The sequence below is a fragment of the Erpetoichthys calabaricus genome, chromosome 1 (genome assembly GCF_900747795.2).
Source record: "Erpetoichthys calabaricus chromosome 1, fErpCal1.3, whole genome shotgun sequence".
Lineage (NCBI taxonomy): Eukaryota > Metazoa > Chordata > Cladistia > Polypteriformes > Polypteridae > Erpetoichthys > Erpetoichthys calabaricus.
In genome coordinates, this window is record NC_041394.2 from 51,972,373 (window position 1) to 51,993,145 (window position 20,773).

Below are 20,773 nucleotides of genomic sequence, written 5' to 3' on the forward strand. Positions count from 1 at the left end.
CAGGTCTGCAAAATCTAATGTGATAAAGCAGTTTGACTTGGTGCCAACACTCAAACTTTGCTTCTGGGCATTCATTGGAACAGCTTCACCACTAGTACCACTCCACTCCAATGTGCTAGTTGTAACCCGATCTCCTGCATGGATTTTACTCTGCTAATTGCCTTCACTATTTATTACTTGCACCAACCCAAAGTCCATAAAACCTTACAACAGAAGTAACACTATTGCTAAAGGTCAGAAAATTGAAACAGAAATAACTGTTTTCCCTTTCCTGTCTTCCTGCACTATCCTTCTATTTTTTTTTTTTCCTGCGTGTCCTTATTTTTTATTTTATGGTAACTGCTACCTAAAAGTGTGGGCTATAACCTCTCCAGAATCCAAGTGCTAAATCCAGCATCTCTCCTAAAACTAACCTGTGTTCTTTACTCAAGACTAGCTTACTTTTCTCCATTTTATTGCAGGGAGATTCATAGGCTGTCTTTTTAAACAACTGGTCAGTCAGGTTTCGATTACTGAAGTGTGTGTGCTTTTTAATTACTGCAGGGCCTAGCAGAGCTGTTAGGACATTCACACCCCTGTGCATTCCTGACTTGCTGCCTGAGCTTGTAAACCTTCCTGCTGCACCATCCTCCATCCTTTGTTCTTTGGCTTGCCCTGTTTCATTCAAACCAACTCCTAAACTGGTGCACTTTCTTTCCAACTCAGTCATTTTTGCACTAGCATTTTCAGACCTTTCACACACAAACACTTGAATTCCCTTAATTTCCATTGTTCTTTGTTTTAATTCCACACTTTCTTTACTCAGTATCCTTATGCCATTATCCATTTCATGCCCTCTAGTCAACAATTGCCATTCACACTCACCAGCTTCTCTGCCTTCTATCTGTTTTCTTTGTTCTAAATCAAATTTCAGTGCAGTACTGGTTACCTTTCCTAACAGTGGTGAAATATCTATCGGTGTAGCATGTTCTTTAAATAATGGACAGGCCTCAGAATTACCTGGAGATTGTGGTGCAGTGGAGAATAATGGAAGGAAACACCCTTGCTGTTTTCCCTTCCTTTCGTGCATCTCCTTTTTTTCACACTCACATTCCCACTCTTTATCTTAGCACTCATCTGTCTCAGGTAAGTCACCCACCCATGATTTAGGGTTCCAGTCAGATCCCATTACTACTGCCCTAACTTTCACCATGGGTGGTTTTCTCTCCTTTTTTCCCCTGCTTTCTCTGCTTTCTACTTTAGCAGTGGGTGTTCTACATACTAGCACTTCACATTTTTCACACCAACTGTTACATCTTTCAAAACTTTCACACAACATTCCACAACTTTCAGTTTCATTCACTTTGCTATTTTCTTTCTCATACTAATCTTCCTTATTACCAATAATGCAAGATTGTAAACCTCTTATAACAGCAGCTGTCTTCTTTATACCTGATCTCTGTTTTCCTGCTTTTAATCCTTCCAGCCCCCTTCCATTTTGTGGCATGCTCAGCTCAGCTTCTGCTTTCTCTACCTGACCTACAGGTTTCCATTTCCTAGCTTTAGCCTTCTTGCCCGTGCCATTCCACTGGAAGATGGCTGCTTTTACTATGAATTTATGAGTCTACAATACCACGCTAATACAATTTGCCAAATTCATTATGGGTTGGCCTACTTTTGCCCCTGTAAGCAAAACATACACGTACATACACAACGATCCTAAACAAATAAGTGCCGTATGAATGACGCATGCATGTCCCACCACTCCCTAGCACTTTAACCACTTAAATGCCATATGAATGACGCATGCATGTCCCACCACTCCTTAACACTTTAATTAGGGACTCACTACCACCAGTACTAACAAACATGCAGGTGTCCTCGTGACACACATGAAGTCTCTAAACTTTGTTGGTAATATTCCATTCAGTAACCAGACAATGTTGCAAAACATGGTTACCCCAAAATCCTGCTGACTACGCCAATTGTTTTGTCTTGGTAGAGTAATATTTTGCTCTACTTTCCCCTTTTGTATTATTAATAAGTAGCTTTTGTCAGAATGCCTCAGATCTCCTAGACTTACCACTGCTTATAAGGTATTGTACCATATAGCTTCTCCCCAACTTCCCTTCTACATCTATAACCTCAGGCAATTAGGTGTAGTAAAAGACAAGCAGGAGTTAAGTTACAATTTAAATAATGTATTATTGATAATATTCATAAATAATAACAATATGCAAAGTACATTTGAATATTGGCAACCATACAACCTGATAAATGGTGATGTGTAGTTTCAGGCGGCACACAGACTTGTTAGTTACGTAAAATGTCTCTAGTTAAGGCATCATTTGTGGTCAGCTTTCTTCAGAATAGGCCGCATGCTTGTCTCAATATGGCTGCAGAGCTGTGCTCTTCATTGTGTTGTCCTTTTCAGTTCATGCATCAGTTTGGTAAGAGAGAGAGAGTGAGGGAGTGAGCAAATTTATGGGTTTTCTCTCCAACCCCTACAGCCAACAGAGCATCATGGTACTTAAAGGCTTTTGATACAAGCCAATTTCAAACAGCCATACCTCAGACCAATGGGGCAAAGAACATCTTCACACCTGCCCCCAAAACCACATGTTAAGGTAAAGCTTGGCAGTTAGGCAGCTTGTCTTTCCTATGGGGATTGAGAGACTTCAGAGAAACACTTATCAAACTTGTTTGAGGCACTTTCCCCAAACCCTATCGTAAAATTCACTTTCCTAACTCAGTCCTGGGGTGCTTGTAAACATGAATGCTTGTCACTAATGTAATACTAATATTACATTGCTTTGCCTAAGTTACAAATAAAGACATACAAAATATGTATCAACTTGTATGCAAAATGTCACATCACAACACATGCCATGTTCAAAGATCCATTCTTCCAAAAATGTATTAAATCCTTTTTTCCATTTGGATGAAATGCCATGTAAGGAATTGAAACAATATCTCTCAAGCAGTGAGGCAGTAGTGGTAATCGCTGTGCTATCATGTAGACACGAGATAAAACAAACAAAAATGAAAAAACAACTAAAAACGGCACCAATGCGCTATTCCCAATCAGGGATTCCTCCTTCTTAAAGGACTTTTTGAGAGTCACGTGCTCCGCCGTGCGGCTTATTCGGGTCTTCCAACAAAAGATGCTGGTGCTTGTATGTGGTTTGCATGTTCTCCTCATGTCAGTGTGGCTTTCCACCAGATTGCTTGTTTTTTCACACATCCCATAGATGTACCGATTGAGTTATTTACACCTGGTGTGGATGAGTGTACCTTCCAATGGACTTGGAGGAGGTCTACAGAAGATTATTCCCCAATTAAATGCAATCCAACGCGTTAACTACATTGCAATGCAAATGAATTTGCATGTGGTGCACAGCCTTATTGTGTCATAATTAGAAACAAATCAAGCAAATGATCGATTGCTTTTCACCAAGTCAGTTTAAAATTCTGTATGAAAAGCATATTGCAGTTTAATTCCTGTCCATATATTGTGTCATAACTAATCTCAAAGCAAACTACTGTATATTTCATTTCACTTAGCAGCTGATCCAAGTGTATTGCACTTCTGATTTAAGACCTCACATTAATCACACTAAAATGGAACATAATCAAAAAAACAATCAGATATTCCAGTGTCATATCACCTCCAAAATGCATGAAGTTTTGTTTGATTTGTCATTTAATACAAGTGAGTTTGTCCTACAGTTCACTGGCACAATCTAGTGAGGGTCCTGCTTTGCATATCATGCCGCCTGGATGGCTGTGGCTCCCTGCACTCCTGTACTGGAATAAGCAGGTATGGTGCATATGGAGAATGACTGGGCAGATGTTTGCCTCTTTGACAGGCACTTCATTATTAAAGGCACTTTTTGAAGATGGATTCCTTTAACAATAAGTTTGATGACTAGTGTTCCTTCTTTTCTTACTCAGAACAACTGGAAATTTCCATAATGCCATACAGAGTGATCTTTAGGGAAACTGTTTTCAGATCTGTCTTATCTTTAATTCCTGACTTCCTGGTTTTATTTTGGCATGATGTCCATAACTTCCTATTAACATTCTGTTTTCAGTGTCAGGGCTGGTGGGAGTGATGGCAGCTGGGTGTCATGCCCAGATGTTGGCAGTCGATCATCATCCTGGCAGGTGTGAGGAAACCCCTCTGACGCAGATAATCAGGACTGTCTTCCTTGTACAGTGAAGCCAGATTAGAGACACACAGCTGCCTATGCAGTGTGGATGAAACAGTCCTTAGAGAATTTGTGATTCAGCTCACCATCTCACAATCTTGAGTAGTTTTGGCTTACACCATTAACTCTGAGGAGGCCTTTAACACTCTCCTTTAATTTTATATCTGTAGAAAGTCTTGATCACCAATAAAGGGATGACCTTGATGTGAGCAAGGGTTAAATGGCTCCTAAGACATTTTTAGTTAATATATAATCTTTTACAGTTTATTACAATTAACAATGAATTATTAAAACATAAGGAAAAGGACTGAAAATAAATAAAGGGTTAGCTAAGCATGGCTTAAAGCTTGAGCACGCGAGGCCTGCTTCACCTTAGAGAAGCCAGCAGCTTCATTTTCTAAAATGAGTAACAAACACTCCTCTAGAAAGCAAAGATAAACTAATGGGAAAGCCCAAACACCCCTCTCCTATGAAGTGACACTAAGATTAGGTAGTACAATCTGGAGACCCGGGATCTCCTTACTGCAAGAAAGCAGTGCTACCAATACATACATGATAGTTTAAAATTACAAACACATGCACAGAATTCACTCGCGCTCCATATGCACAAAGCATAGAATTACTCAATTTAAAATCATCTGTCAAGCATATCTGTCTTGTTTAAAATTGTCCAAAATGTTACCAGGGCAAGATCCAACCTGCGAACGCTGCAATCAAGTTCCAGCCTCACTGGGTCACATGTTTTGGGCCTGCGCCAAATTAACATCATTCTGGATCAAAATCTATAGATGCCTTTCAGACAGCCTTGGTGTCACAATCCCTCCTAATCCACTAACAATGTGTGTGGTGGGCTCACAGAGGGGCTTAAAGTGGATTAGGACAATCAAACTGTGATTGCCTTCACTTCACTATTGGCACATAGACTTATCTTGCTCAACTGGAAGAATCCTAACTCACCTCTACTAAGTCAGCGGGTAACTGATGTTATATATTATCTGAAATTGAAAAAAAAATCAAATTCTCGTTTAAGAAGATCTGTGCAAATCTTTTTCAAACCCTGGCAGGATCTAATCAATAACATTTAAAAATAAGCATTTAAATTGAGGAAGCTAATTCTCTTCCCTTTTTTATTTCATTTATTTATTATTTACTTATTTATTTACTTATTTTTCCTACTATTAAAGTTTTATTCTGTTGGCCTAGCTCTCTTCCTCATGGGTGGGAGTTGATTTGTTTCAAACCCAGTTTTGTAAAACTTGACTTGGAATATTATTTGATTTTAGTAAATTCAATAAAATTTAAATATAAATTACAAACGCAGAATTTCTGAAACTGACGAATATTAACCACAGGTTAATAACAAGCTCTACATTCTACAAAAAAAGTTGTTGAAAATTCCAAACTTTCTGCATGTTTTCATCAAATGCAGTCGTTCGTTCTTTGCTTTGGGTGTCAATGGCTGATCGTTGTCATCATAACAGCCATGAATTCCCAGGATTGAAGTGTGTGAGTGGAGGGCCAACCAATCGTATGAAGGGAAATGTGGAGACAGTGCTTGACAGTAATGAGGTTCTCATTGGAGTAACAATGAGATTCATTTGTGAAAACCCACATTTGCACTCACTTGATGAAACTGGAATACAACTAGAATACAACTAGAACTTGTTATACAATTGGAATACAACACAATACTTCAAATTGATTAATGAATCATTTAATATGCACCGGTGCATACTGTTACAAAAAGACAAAAAAATTCACCGTATCATAGACTGATACATTCATGATCTGTACTTTTGTAGGAATTTCTGTAGGCTTGTGAAATGCATTTTTCTCGGTTTTTCAATGCGTTTCTGGCGGTACCACAAGCTGGGCCACTCAGAGGTTGCTTCTAGGCAGTATGTGGCCTGCTTGATAAAGCTATGCATATTAAGAGTCAGATGACGTGATGTATTAGATGAGGTAATGGTAGTAGAAAAGCATAAAAGCAAACTAATTGTATTATTGATTACTCACTCCACTGACCAAGACATTTGTGTATATCTATGTGCAAATAAAGCATTGTTCTCATCTCAAAATAGAGTAAAGTCAAGCTGCTGCAATGCATCACCCCATTATTTGTAAAATTGCAGCCTGCAAAAAAATATTCATTTTACTTTGCTATACTTCTTTTTTATTGCCAAGGAACCAGCTTCCAGATTCAATTCTGAAAATCCCTTACAACTGTTGGCTCATAAATCAGGGACCCAGCCTTGCCATGCTTAATGCTCTTGGCCCAGTTACATGGATCATTATGTTTCTTTTTTGATAGTAGAACTTCATAACAGAATCCTCTATAACCTTGAGTTCTTAACACCCCCATTTGAATTCATTTAGTGAAGGATTCCATACTTTTCTTTGCTACAGAAAACTTATACTTGTGTCTCCAAAGGCAGGACTCTCTGAGGTAATGGTCTGCATTTGTGGGTTTGGATTACAGAACTGAGAGAGTTGTGGCAGAACAGCAGAATGTGACAACACCATGTCAGGTTAGTGTTTAAAGGAAAGAGGGTTTGGTTAACGTCCGTAGATCCGGGGCATATACACCCCCTTTGGAACTTTTCATATTTTATTGTTGTACAGCGTTGCACCACAGTGGGTTTTAATTTAACTTCTTTGACACTGATTATTAGAAAAAAAGTGAAAACAGATCTCTGCAAAGTCACTTAAATTAATTACAAATATAAAAACAAAATTATTGATCAAATAAGTATTGACCCATATTATTAAGTGTACCTTTGGCAGATTGACAGCAATGAGTCTGTCAGCAAAGATCTCTTTCAGCTTTGCACATCTGGATGCCTCAATTTTTCTTCCATTCTTGTTTGGAAAACTTTTCGAGTTCTGTCACATGTCATGGGGATGGCGAGTAAACGGCTTTTAAGTCCAAATTCCCAATTGGTATGAGATCTGGACTCTGATTCGGCCACTCTGGGACATTAACATTGTTGTTTTTACACCACTCTAAAGCCACTTTACTCTTATGCTCTCATCATTGTCCTGTAGGAAAACAAATCACCTCTGTATATCTCAATATTTAAGATACCTGCTGCTACAGCTGCCAATGCGTGAACTACACATACCAGATAATACAATTATTTCAAGATCTTTTTAACAAATTCACAACATCTCAAACAGATTACAGGATATCATAAAATAACTTCCTGTACATGTTGATAAATTTCAAATAAAAGTCTAAAAAAGACTTTTTGTCAAACAGGCTGTTTTTAATGGGACTTTCTATCATTTTCAGATATTTTGAAATACATTTGAGATTCAGAGAGACTGAGGATGAGCTTCTGTCCACAGTCCATCTGCATCCTAAATGAGGACAGTGCCTGGAGCTACATGATCCCCTATTGTTTATATATTTTTATAATATTAATATAATGCCCACTACTGCTGTCATTTAACATTTTTACTGAAATCATGTCATATTTGTTGTTTAATGTTTTATATTCTTCTTGCAAAGCACAGTCTTGAAGCTTAGCAACTTAGAATTTAACTACATATTGTACTGTTTATGTTGCTGTCTGTGAAAAATAAAATATAATTTAATACCTCAAAATGTATAAGAAGCTATTTTAAGATATTTGGAAATGTAATCAAGATATGTTAAAATGCATTTCAGGTGTCATCAAATTGTGACTAAATATAAATGCTGAGAAACTATCCTAGATAACAATCTAAGGTAACACTTGCAAAGCCTAAACTAGTCTTAACAAAGGCTTCTCTTGCTCTTCATAACACTTATTAAACATCAGTACAATACAATACAGTTTATTTTTGTATAGCCCAAAATCACACAGGAAGTGCCGCAATGGGCTTTAACAGGCCCTGCCTCTTGACAGCCCCCCAGCCTTGACTCTCTAAGAAGACAAGGAAAAACTCCCAAAAAAACCTTGTAGGGAAAAATGGGAGAAACCTTGGGAAAAGCAGTTCAAAGAGAGACCCCTTTCCAGGTAGGTTGGGCGTGCAGTGGGTGTCAAAAGAAGGGGGTCAATACAATACAATGCAGTACACAGAACAGAACAATTTCTCAATATAGTAAGAAATAAAAAATATACATTTTAGAAGTACAGAGCAGAATTTAACAGTAGATGATATATCCCATATTAAGATTTGGATTTGTGTAGAGTCCTGGAGACCTCATCCTTCAAGCTGTCTCCCCCATTTGGCCATTCCACGGCTGAAACAGCGCTGGGCCAGCCAATCTGATGAAAGGACCCCTCTTTCCCACGATTCCTGCGATCCTCCATCTGGGATGACTTTTACTTAGGCAGGCAAAACAACTTGGCAGGTGGGCCGTGGCACCAAGTGCCACATTTGAGTACCGAGAAGAAAAACAGAATAAGTGAGGGTTAGTATACAATTATAACTGTCATGTTACTTATGTTTTAGTGCTAATGACTAACAACAGAGATGCAGTCTGTACAGTTAATCAGCAGCTCTAGTCAGGATATGCTAAACTGAAGTAGTGAGTCTTCAGCCGGGATTTAAAAGCTGAGACCGAAGGGGCATCTCTTATAGTAGCAGGCAGACCATTCCACAGTTTAGGGGCCCTGTAACTAAAAGCTCGACCTCCCACTGTTATTTTATTAATCCTTGGAATCATAAGCAGACCGGCATCTTCAGATCTTAATGTGCGCTCAGGTTTGTAAGTCATGATAAGTTCAGACAAGTAAGCCGGACCTCGACCATTTAATGCTTTATATGTTAAAAGAAGGATTTTGAAATCTGCCCTAAACTTAACCGGGAGCCAGTGTAAGGATTTAAGAACTGGAGTTATGTGTTCGTATTTTCTTGTTCTTGTAATAATTCTTGCAGCCGCATTTTGGATTAACTGGAGGCTGTATAAAGAACAGTTTGAACATCCAGTGAACACCGCATTGCAGAAGTCAATCCTACTAGAGATAAATGCATGAATTAGTTTCTCAGAATCCTGTTTATTTAAAAAGCGCCTTAATTTCCTAACATTTTTAAGATGGAAGAAACATGTTTTAGACAACTTTGTAATATGCGTTTTAAATGACATGCTAGAGTCAAAGATAACTCCTAGATTGCGGGCTGATTCAGTAAAATTGACTGGGATTCCAACTGAGTTAAATGATGACAAAATATTGTTGTGATCAGCATCATTCCCTCCAACAATTAACATCTCTGTTTTATCTGTATTTAAAGACAAGTAGTTCTCATTCATCCACTCCTTTAATTCACTAACACAACTAATTAAAGACAACATTGGAGAAACTTCATTTGATTTAAATGTGTGAAAATTAACATTATGTTTCCTAATGAGAGATCCCAGTGGAAGCATGTACAGTGAAAACAGTAAAGGTCCCAGTACGGGACACCATATTGAACTTCTGTGTATAATGATGGAGTACTGTCAGCACATTTCTGTACATATTGCAATCGATTTGATAAGTAAGAACTAAACCAAGTGAGAACGGTGCCTGTAAGCCCAACATCATTTTCTAGCCTGTGCAGTAAAATAGAATGGTCGATGGTGTCAAACGCTAAACTTAAGTCCAACAACATAATTACAGTGGAGTTTCCTTCATCAGAGGATATCAGAATGTCATTTACAACCCGTGTTAGTGCCGTTTCTGTACTATGACCAGTGCGAAAACCAGACTGGAATTTCTCAAATAAATTGTAATGCGTAAGGTGTGTCTGAAGCTGACTGGCGACTACTTTTTCTAGTATTTTAGAGAGAAACGGTAAATTTGAAATAGGCCTATAATTATTTAGTATATGTGGGTCAAGGTCTGACTTGATACCGCAGGTTATTCATCTCACTGCAGTGTGGCATATTGACACGGTGGTCAACTTATGTGTTAATATGAAGGATTCACAGGTCTTATACTACATTTTTATCACTGACTCTTGGGCATCGTCTTGTTCTTATGTTCTTCACAACTCCAGTTCTGTACCTTGCTTTGCCTGAGCAATTTGTTCTTGTTATCATCTAACAATAACTTTTTAGCACTCATAATCATCTCTGGGCACTTCATTAACATTGTGACATTAGGCAGCAATAGAGGGGTTCAGACTCAGGCGATGCACGAGCATTGTGCTTGCCTTGCCATAGCAGCAGTCCTTTAGTTAGTTTAGTGTCTTGTATAATCCAAATGTGTTTGTTTATAGATAGATAGATAGATAGATAGATAGATAGATAGATAGATAGATAGATAGATAGATAGATAGATAGATAGATAGATAGATAGATAGATAGATAGATAGATAGATAGATAGATAGATAGATAGATAGATAGATAGATAGATAGATAGACATTCATGACACTTTATCTAAAAAAATGAAATCCGTAAATTCACAAAAAGAAATAAATATTTTCAATTGATGATAAAAAAGGCAGCACAGATCCACCCAAATGTCTCTAGACTGTGACAGAGGGGTTCACTGAGCACCCAACAAAAGAACATCTTTTTGCTTTGTAGTGGATGTTGTTAATAATATCCTTTAGATATTCTAAGGATCAGGTGTACAAAGCTTGAATGAACATCTTTCCTGTACAGAGAAACCCATTTATATAAAAGTAGTGTTTCTGGGCATTCTTCTCTTGACTGGTAATGTTTTGTTCAAGCTACAAACAACAACAAAACATCCAGTGTACAGATATTAATCACCATATATATTAAAACATTTTAAACCTTGTAGCTAAAGCACACAGGGCTCCATCAAAAGTAATTGAATTGAAGAACATCTGACAGAGTGAACACAAATATCATCAGATAAAAAAAGAGGCAGGCGTCGCAATGCAGCATTTTAAAATCAGCATTGTGTTAAAGGGGAGATTATTTAAAATAAAAATTCAAAGTAGAACATTTCTACAGCTGTTTGCCTGTAATCAGGCCAGAGCTACCAACATGTCATCTGTGCTCATCCCATTAAGTCTCTCTACTGCCTTTGACGTGGTCAACCATCACATCCTTGGTGCCACCCTCACTGAGCCTGGTGTCACGGGGACTGCCATCGGGTGTTTTGAGTCCTACCTTTTGGGCAGATCCTACTATGTGTCCTGACATGAAAAGATGGTCATTGTGTGTAAGAAGGACACTAAACAGGGATGCTGCCAAAGCCTTAACCATGTTATTTATTGTTAACTACCAGTAGCGTTTCAGCATTAAGGGCCCCGGGGCTTGGCCTAACCAGATGTTGTGCAAAATAAGTAATAAGCTTTCCTTGGTAATTTAACTTATTAAAAGGTTTAGAACAAACCTTGGCTTTATTTTCTGAAGAGTTTTTTTTTTCAATATTCTATCACAGTGTTTCCCAAACTCGGTCCTGGGGACACATTGTGGCTGCAGGTTTTTGTTACAACCATCTTCTGTTTTTAATTGGACTTCTGGGATAATGAAGTATACTGTTATTTCCCAAGTTCTGTGTTTTAGGAATAATATAGTATTAGGGTGTAGTACCGTGTTAGCCATTATGAATGTAGTGAGAAGTCAAGCAAAAGGACACCTTTTATTGGCTAACTAAAAAGATTACAATATGCAAGCTTTCGAGGTAAATCAGGCCCCTTCTTCAGGCAAATTATAATTACTGATTACAAACTGCCTGAAGAAGGTGCACAAGTTGACTCAAAAACATGCATATTGTAATCTTTTTAGTTAGCCAATAAAAGGTATCATTTTGCTTGACTTCTCACTATGGGAATAAAATAGAAATTAGAAAATTAAGTTCAGCAAAAAAAGAAATATATATATATATATTAAAATGTACCAAGCAGTTACATGGGAATAATGTTTTTTTTTCTTTTTAACAATATTTTCATCTTGATTTTCATTCCACTTTTCCATTATTTACTAATTACTGGGTCCGATGCTAAAATAGTTGCAGCCTTTGATTATTCAGTGTTGTTTGCGTGTGTGTCTGCTCTGCTTGTTTTTAATTGTCATTAATAAGATAGAACGAAGGGGGAAAACTACACAGAGAAAGGGCAAAATATAATGCAATCAACAAAAGAGAATTAAGAATTTAAATCTATAGCAAGAGCATTAATATTTCTAAATGTCTTATAAATGTAAAATCACACTGTTGTGCTTTTCTAAATGTAGAATAAGAGAAAAGGATAAAAGTGCCAGTTAATTAATTGAACTCAGTGTTATCAGGTGTTGTCACTGATTGTGAATCCGGTTGGAACAAAAACCTGCAGCCATAGTGGACCCCCAGGACTGAGTTTAGGAAGCACTGGGCTATCATATGCTCAGTGTAATTAGTTATCTAGAAAATATGTGAAATTATCTTTGTGTTGGATGCTGCAAGCTGAGGACTAATTGGCACTGCAGTGTTTACTATACTCATATTTACCTGGCAGCGGAGATACCCTGATCACTAAGGTGGTTCTCCAGATTGAGGCTCATCCATTGCAATCCAGATGTGCTGAACCTTGTGAATTCCCCAGATGCATAATTTGTGGTAGTGGAGGACTGCATTCATACTCTCCCCTGATTTTTTTTTGCTTTTTGGTCAAGCAGCCATGCCACCTGCACTTCAAAATAGGTAGTCCACCTGAAAATAAGCAAGTCTGGGTCTGGTCAGTACTTGGAAGCAAGACCATCCAGAAAAAGCTTGAGTTATTGGTGGAAGAGGTGTTAGTGAAGCCAGCAGGGTGCACGTATCCTGTGGTCTGTGTGTGGATCCCAATTTCCCACTCCAGTGAAGGGGGGCTGTAACGATGGGTGTTGTCCTTAGGATGAGATGTAAAACTGAGATCTCTGTGGTCATAAAATATCCCTGGGTATCTTTTAAAAAGAGTATGGTGTTTCCTGATGTCTTGGCTAAATTTCCCACCATGAACTGGTCATTCTGGCTCCATAATCATCCCCATCTCTAATTGGCTCTCTCTCTCTCTCTCTCTCTCTCTCTCTCATTCCATCAAGACCTAATTACTGAATATGTGGTGAACATACTGGCACAAGATTGTCTGCTTTCGCATCATCTGGGTGACCACTTTACATAGGTATTTGTTGAAGTGGATCACATCTCCCTACCTACAGGGCTTTGATTGAGTTAGGCAAGCGCTATATAAATGTATTTAATTATGAATTAATGAGTGCATATATGCAACCGGAGCTTTACAGTTTAGTGATGGAACTTCAGTTGACATTTTCCCACCACTGGAACTTTGTTTTCAGGAACCAATGACTTCCTGTATAATGCAGACCCTGGGCCACTTGTGATCCCTGGCCACTTTGGCATATTGCATTTACACCACACAACAGAAACTGTATCCTTTATGTAAAATATGCAAAATGCAAAGAAGAGTGATATGATGTGGAGTGAGGTGTATTCAGGGGTTCGTGGGGAAACTATTGCTTCAATGAGCTGTGTGGCATTGCACTTCAGGGAGACTGCTATGTAGAGTGATGTGGTGCAAAGTCCAGCATTCCATCTTCAATGATAACTCTCCAAAGACCAAACTAGTAATAAATTTATAAGATGGTACCAGTGCTTGTGGTCAACAATTCAGCACAATTCATTGCCCAAATACCACCCTCGGTAGTTTCTGGTTGTAGGGGCTAAAAAAGTACCAGGATCTTCCTACCAGGAACTACACATGGCCTGAGTTCCTGTGGTGGGAATGATGAGTTACTAAAGAATCTTTGAATAAAGTTTCTGCAGTGGGAATGTGCCTAGTGCCAGCACCCATATTAAAACCAGGACCGCCTGTTGCTTTTTTTTTTCTTAGTCACCCATTGGCACTTCTGGTTTGAGCTTTTCATGCAACACACAACAGCAAAAAAGCTATGAAAAGTCCAATATTATTTACTCCCTTAAAGTTAGTCACATCCATCCATCCATCTTTCAAACCTGTTGTAATTCTGACCAGGACGCCCCAGTAATGGAACGGATGGGGGAAGGCAGCTTATCAAGGACACTGCCTCCCCCAGGATGAAAGATGGCAGCTTCCCTGGACTTCAGCAATGCCCCAGATGCCCACAGGGCATTATGGGACTTGGAGTTCGGCAACACAGCCCTGCTGGGTCCCGTGGGTGCTGCCAGGAGACGCTGCAGGGAGACTGGGGATTCCCTACTGTTTACATAGCCCAGAAGTGCTTCAAAGTCACGGGGACAGAAGCACAGAAGTACTTCCGGGCTGAAGAAATTACTAGTTCTCCATCCTGGTCAAGGACTACTTAAAGGTCTGCTGTGAACTCAGCAAGCGAGCCAGAGTTGAGAAGTAGAGGACAGAGCTTGCTGGAGGTGTAGAGGAGAAATTAGGAATTATTATTGCTTTATTGATGTGTTTATTGTGGCTGTGGGGCTTTGGAGGTACTATTTTGAAAGAAGAAAAATATCAAATGTCTTCTTAGTGCTTTTAACCTGTGTCATGCGTCTGTCTGTTGGGAAAAAGGTGGGCAACAGTGCCACCAAAAGTCCATTTAATTACACTGTTTATACTGAGCAAGGTCACAAAGCAAGAGCAATCTCTGGATGGGACACCAGTCCATCGCAATGTGAACACACTCACACACACTCACACACACACACACAATTGTGCCCATTTAGCAACACCAATTCACCTAACCCACATGCAGTGTGAACAATAAAGAAAGGAGATCAATGTCAGGAATGCAATGTCAGGAATGCAGAATGGCACAAGATATTACACTGGACCTTGATTCTCAGCCACGACTGAGGAAGACTGTCCTAAATTAGAAAAAGACACAAATATGTGCTCCAATGACTTTGTGGAAAAGAAGGCAGCAGTATGATGCTCTTGTTTGAAAGAAGTGCAGAATTCTGGAGCAGAAAGAACAGGCCTGTGAGTAGAAAATCGATTTTCAACAGTCTGACAGCATCATGTTGAGCAGCAAACACGCACCTGCATGGTAGTTAGTGCTGCCATGAGAGTGCGGTGTGCAGATCAAGTCATGCAGTGTGTGTAGTCTGCGTGTTCTTTCCATGTTTTTGTGGTTTGTTCTTTTTCACTTCAAAGTCGTTCAATTCTGAAGTTGTGGTGTTGCAGTTTGCAATTAGGCAGTTCATAGTCAGAAGATTTTCCTGGTAAGTGTGTGGTTGTGAGGCTCTCTTCTTACTTACTATAATATTTAAATCTAGATGACTACGTTTTGTCAGATGATGATGATGTCAGTGGGTATCACAAAGATCGGACGCCAGTCAAGACAGGTCAAGTGTGTAAAGTTTCGCAGGTCATTATCAACTGTGGGGCAGACATTATTAGTAAGTTAGTGTTTATGTTAGCGACGTCTACACACATAATGGAAAATTCTAGTATGGTCTATAATCTACATGCTAAAAATGCTACTGTTAACTATGTTTTAAATTTTACTTCTTTGAGGTCGCTGGAAAGGTGTGTGACACTCCCAGTATCTTTGCAAAATGACAAAGGTCCAAGTCTTTAGAGTCCTGGTGCTTTCTGTCTTGCTATGTGGTTGCAAGACATGGACGCTATTTTTCAGAGAATCCTTGGGAAACGCTGGCTCAAATGAGTAGTTGCTCATCGAGTCCTGAATGAGACACATTACCTGCATTGTGAGAGAGCGTCAGTTATGGCACTACAACTATGTGGCGTGATTCCAGATCATTGTTTAGATAGATAGATAGGTAGATAGATAGATAGATAGATAGATAGATAGATAGATAGATAGATAGATAGATAGATAGATAGATAGATAGATAGATAGATAGATAGATAGATAGATAGATAGATAGATAGATAGATAGATAGATAGATAGATAGATAGATAGATAGATAGATACTTTATTAATCCCAAGGGGAAATTCACATTTTTTTTGAGGACCTGTGTCGCTGGACCAGGCCAAGGGCAATGCCATGTAACACCTGGCTGCAGCAGATAGACGGTCATTTCCAGAGGGTGGGACTGGACTGCGTGTCTGCCTGGGGGGTTGCCAACTGGGATCCCAAGCTGTTTCGTCGTGTGGTGAGTGCAGCAACATGCTGTACCACTGCATGCTCCCCAACCTGACCCTGACCAGATCTCGAAAGCTCAAAGGCAGTGATAATACCTTTGTATTAAAGTTGGTAAATGTGGCAAAGGAAACAAAAATGCAATACCAGTAAATGCAAGTTTTAAAGAAAACAAACCTTTGATGGATACATGATACTCAGAAAAATGTATAAATCTGTCAGATGCAGGCATTCGACTTGAGGGTTGGAATCTTCTATCATTGTGTCAGTCTTTAATTTATATATTGACTTTCAGAGAGATCTTTTATCACCCGTTAAATACCCCGTTCTTACCCACTGGTCTGATATTTATGCTCACCCCTAATTTCTCAGTTCAATCAAATATCGGTATTGCGCCTTAGCAGCTCCCATTTTCTCTGTTGGATGTAACCCCAACTCTCTTTCCCACCTCTTAAGGAAAATGCAGCACTCAGCCCACCAGGAAGCCCACAGAGAATATTTGCATGGCAAATGGGCAAATTGTTTGTATTATTCTTGATAATAAACCATTGATTCCACTAAAATCCAAAAGAAATACATCAGGAATCTGGTATCTGACAGCTTAGATGGAGAGTGAAGCCATTTTGCTTACAAGCTAACCAAGAAAAAATAAAGAGCAGAACTACCAGCTTTGTATCCATTTTTAAAAAAGAAATTTCATCTGTGAGACCCCGCCAACTGCCTTTACGTGACCTGAAAGTCTAATGAGGTGCTTCAAGACTTTGGAGTAGTGGGAGATTGAGGCTATGCATTTTTAAACAAAGGAGTGCAGCTGTAAAAATTCATCTGTAAGCCCATCCTCTCCAAGTCAGACCAGCGGCAAAAGCCTGAGCCTCCAATTTCTTAGCCCGACTGTCTCTCTGAGTTCTGTCAGCTCATCTTCTCTTTCTTTTCTCTTTCTTGACCTCCTACAACTTTGCCGGCTGCTGGCCTCACATGGAGGTGGCATTGGACTCTGCAGAGCTTTACATGAACTGAGAGCAGCCGCTGTTATTTTCAAGAGATGAAAAAATGTGAAGAGCAAAGTGAAAAGAAAGAGGAACAGCTCCCCTGGCCATTGTACAGCCTTGCCTCAGACGTATTTTTCTAGGAACTTGGATGATTTACAAGTGTGTCTTTGTGATCTCATTTCTTTAGGAGTATCAACTGGAGTGTTTACTCTTTAGTTTTTATTTGTGAAGGCATCATGCCATCTCAGGCTTCTTTAATCCAACTGATAGTCAGTGTGGAGGGTAAACCTTTCCTGACAGCAATGGCTGTAGGGAAGGAGCCAGCTGTTGTCAGCGCACAAGTCAATCGTAAAGGGGCAATCACACACACCCCTACATCCAGTTCCATTCACCAGTTAAACTATCACACATGTCTTTAGGGACGTGGAAGGAAAACTGAAATACCTGGTTACACAGACACATGAAGAACATGCAGAGTCCATACAGACAACAATCAAGTACAGGATTCAGACCCTGAGCCATAAGGCAGCAGTGCTAATAAACTGACCCCCTAATATAAAATAAATTCTAACCAATGAAAGTGCTGCATAGCAGTTAAGACATTGAATGGCAAATTGAAAGGCTGCTGTTTCAATCATTACAACTGACTGACTGTGTGACCCTCAGAACCCACCAGTGCTCCATAACAATGTGTTTTATAACAGCTTATGCCATGACACATACAATGCGACACATGAGTTGGGCGATCGTGGGATGGTAGGACCGAAATTGGACTTCAAGTACCTTTCATGGATGGCATAGATGTGGCAGCGGACCTGATGTTGCAGGATATGCGTGCACTGCTGTTCTACTCACGACAAGTACAGACAATTGATCACACCGCTAATCTGACCCAAATGCGATCCCAGAATTACACGTGAGGCCCACACTGGCCACGCTTTAGGACTTCCGCATGATATGTGCACATCCATGCAGCATTGGCAGGCAAGGCAACCAGCGTGCACCGTCCTACATCACTGATACTTTAGCTATGGCTGAGCGATCATGCTGTAGGTCTGACATGAAACCTGCTTTGCCAACTGAAGACCCTCACAATAATCTTGGCAGAGTGACCAGGGCTGCTTCCTTTTGTGAAAGGTGCGCTCACCACCTGCTTGGATGTGTGCTCAGTCCACATATGGGATGGGATAAGAAATGTGGCACAGGTCCTGACGGCGACCTGCATTACACGGGCAGGTTGATACTCTTCATCTCTCAAGTGAGTCAGGACATTTGTTACTGTGGTCTTGCATCGGTGGCTCAGGTCGGGGAATGTTAAAAGAGGTTGGATGCTATTTACTGCACAGCACTACAAGGGACTCCACATATTTATAAAACACAAGAAAATTACCATGTGTAATGTGCCAGTGTTTCTGGTCAGTTTTGCGAAGGTTCAGATATGAGCTTAGGATTTAATGACATGCTGGCCACTTTAATGTACATTTTTTTATACAAAAGAAGTAAATGTGATGCACTGTTTGTAACAGATCTCATTTTATAATAGGTAATTATATAAGATAGTTGATTACTTTTTTTGTAAGTATTCAGTAATGTAACTAAGTTACTTTTTAAAGGTAATGAATCCCCCAGTACATGGTGCCATCATGTTCAGAATTCATAATCCGGTTGATCGTTATATTTGTGGATTTCACCCCTTTTTTGATTCCTTTTTATTTGAGGACTGGAGGTCTGCATGTTCCACTGGTGTGTTTGTAATTGCACTATGCTCTTAGAATTTGTAGCTTCCTTCTGATAAATAAATAACTATGTATAAAATTAATAAAACATTTAAGACTCCCGTTAGCCCTCAGAATGGAAATGATAGTGCAAAGCTTTCAAAGACGTATATTTTAAAAGGAAAACAAAGGAGAGAATGTGAAGAGCATGGGGCCTGACCGGGCTATGGGCTGCCATTATTTTGTATTTATTTAATTACTAGATTTCAGTGGTCTTTCAGCAAGCCTGTTGTATCATTAGAAATGCTGTTCTTAGAGCCTGTCCACAATAGCCAGTTACAGTATTTAGTGATATTGTAACAGCGTTGCACAAGTTGAATTAGCCAAGGATGAGTCACCACATAATACGAATTGGCATCGTCCCATCACCAGCGGCAGGTTCGCCTCATAAAAACAGCAAGCCTGCAATGTCACAGATAGAGTTCCATTCAGATGTGCAGTGGTGATTCAGTCCTTTTAAGGATAGTGAGCTACCTACAGAGCCAAGTAAAGTGCAAGAGGATCCATTTTGGGCACTCGGGTGTCTGCATTACATTGGTGTCAGAACAACGACAAAAAGAAGACCTACCATCCTATTTCCGCAAGTTGTAGAGTGCCCGGGAACACATAAAACGGACTAAACTGGCTTTTCTGAGGGGTTGCTGTAGAGTCTTGGGGGCTGAGATCCAGGATCTGGAATACCGCTAAGAGTCTTCTACCACTGCAGCCCCACCGCCACCTAATCAAAGTCCTCTGTAGCCACCTATTATGTCTGAATGTCTGAATGAAAGTGGATACCCCAACCTGCCATGAGACTACCTGTATTGAATCCTCTAAGACGAAGCCTTAAATAAAAACAATAATGAGCTATTTATGGACATTTATGCTAGTCAGAATGCCCAGTCAGGTCTGGGTGGTCTTTTGGGCTTATAACCCCTATAGATTTTTTTTTTCCTTCAGCTTAACTAGAATTCTTTTTTTGTTTGCTTTTTCTGTCCAGCATGGCCACCCAACCTCATCATTGGACTGTCATTTACAGACTTAACAAAACAATTCTATATTTAAGGACTCTACTTCTCTTAATTTTACTGTATATCTATTGTGAGAGATGACCAGCAGCTCAATCCAGTCTGGACGTCCCAGGATGGGAAGAATGGAGAAGGGCAGCCTTTCCAGGACACTACGTCCCCCAGGACGCTAGGTGGCAGATCCCCTGGATGATAAATGTACCCCGGATTCCCACAGGGCATCATGGGACGTGAAGTCCATTTTCTCAGCCCTTTTGGGAGCCGTGGGTGCCGCCAGGGGGAACTAGTAAAGGACCTGGGGACTCCTACTTTTCTTACAACCCGGAAGTACTCCAGAGTCACGAGGACGGAAGCCCACAGTACTTCCGGGATACTTGAGGAGGATGATGTGGCGTTTGACCTGGAAGAAGAGGAGAAACATTTCTGGGTCAGGGAATATATAAAGGACTGTTGGAGACCCAGCAAGCTGAACCGGAGTTGGGAGGTTGGGTGACAAAGCTGCTGGGAGTGGAGGATTGATTTATAGTATTGATTATTGATTATTGTAATTGTGGAGAGTGTGGTGCTTTGTGCACTTTATTGAAGAAAAATATTAAAATTCTTCTTAGTGCTTTTATACGTGTGTCCTGGATGTCTGTCTGTTGGGTTTCCCGGGGCAACAGCGCCCATAGCGTCCACACTATCGTATGTAATTTGATGCTATTATGCATTATTTCTCTTATCTAACTTTAATTTGTTTTTCTTTGCATGTAACTACTTTGATATCCTGGTAAAGTACTTTAAGCTTCATTGTTTGTATGAAACATTAGAAACATTAGAACAATCTAGACACGAACAGGTGGAAGATTA

General features: G+C 39.7%; 1 pseudogene; it reads left to right on the forward strand.

The window, feature by feature from the left end:
- The first annotated feature begins 12,559 nt into the window (after positions 1 to 12,559).
- Positions 12,560 to 12,707, forward strand: LOC114669503 (uncharacterized; annotated as a pseudogene).
- Positions 12,708 to 20,773: the final 8,066 nt, after the last annotated feature.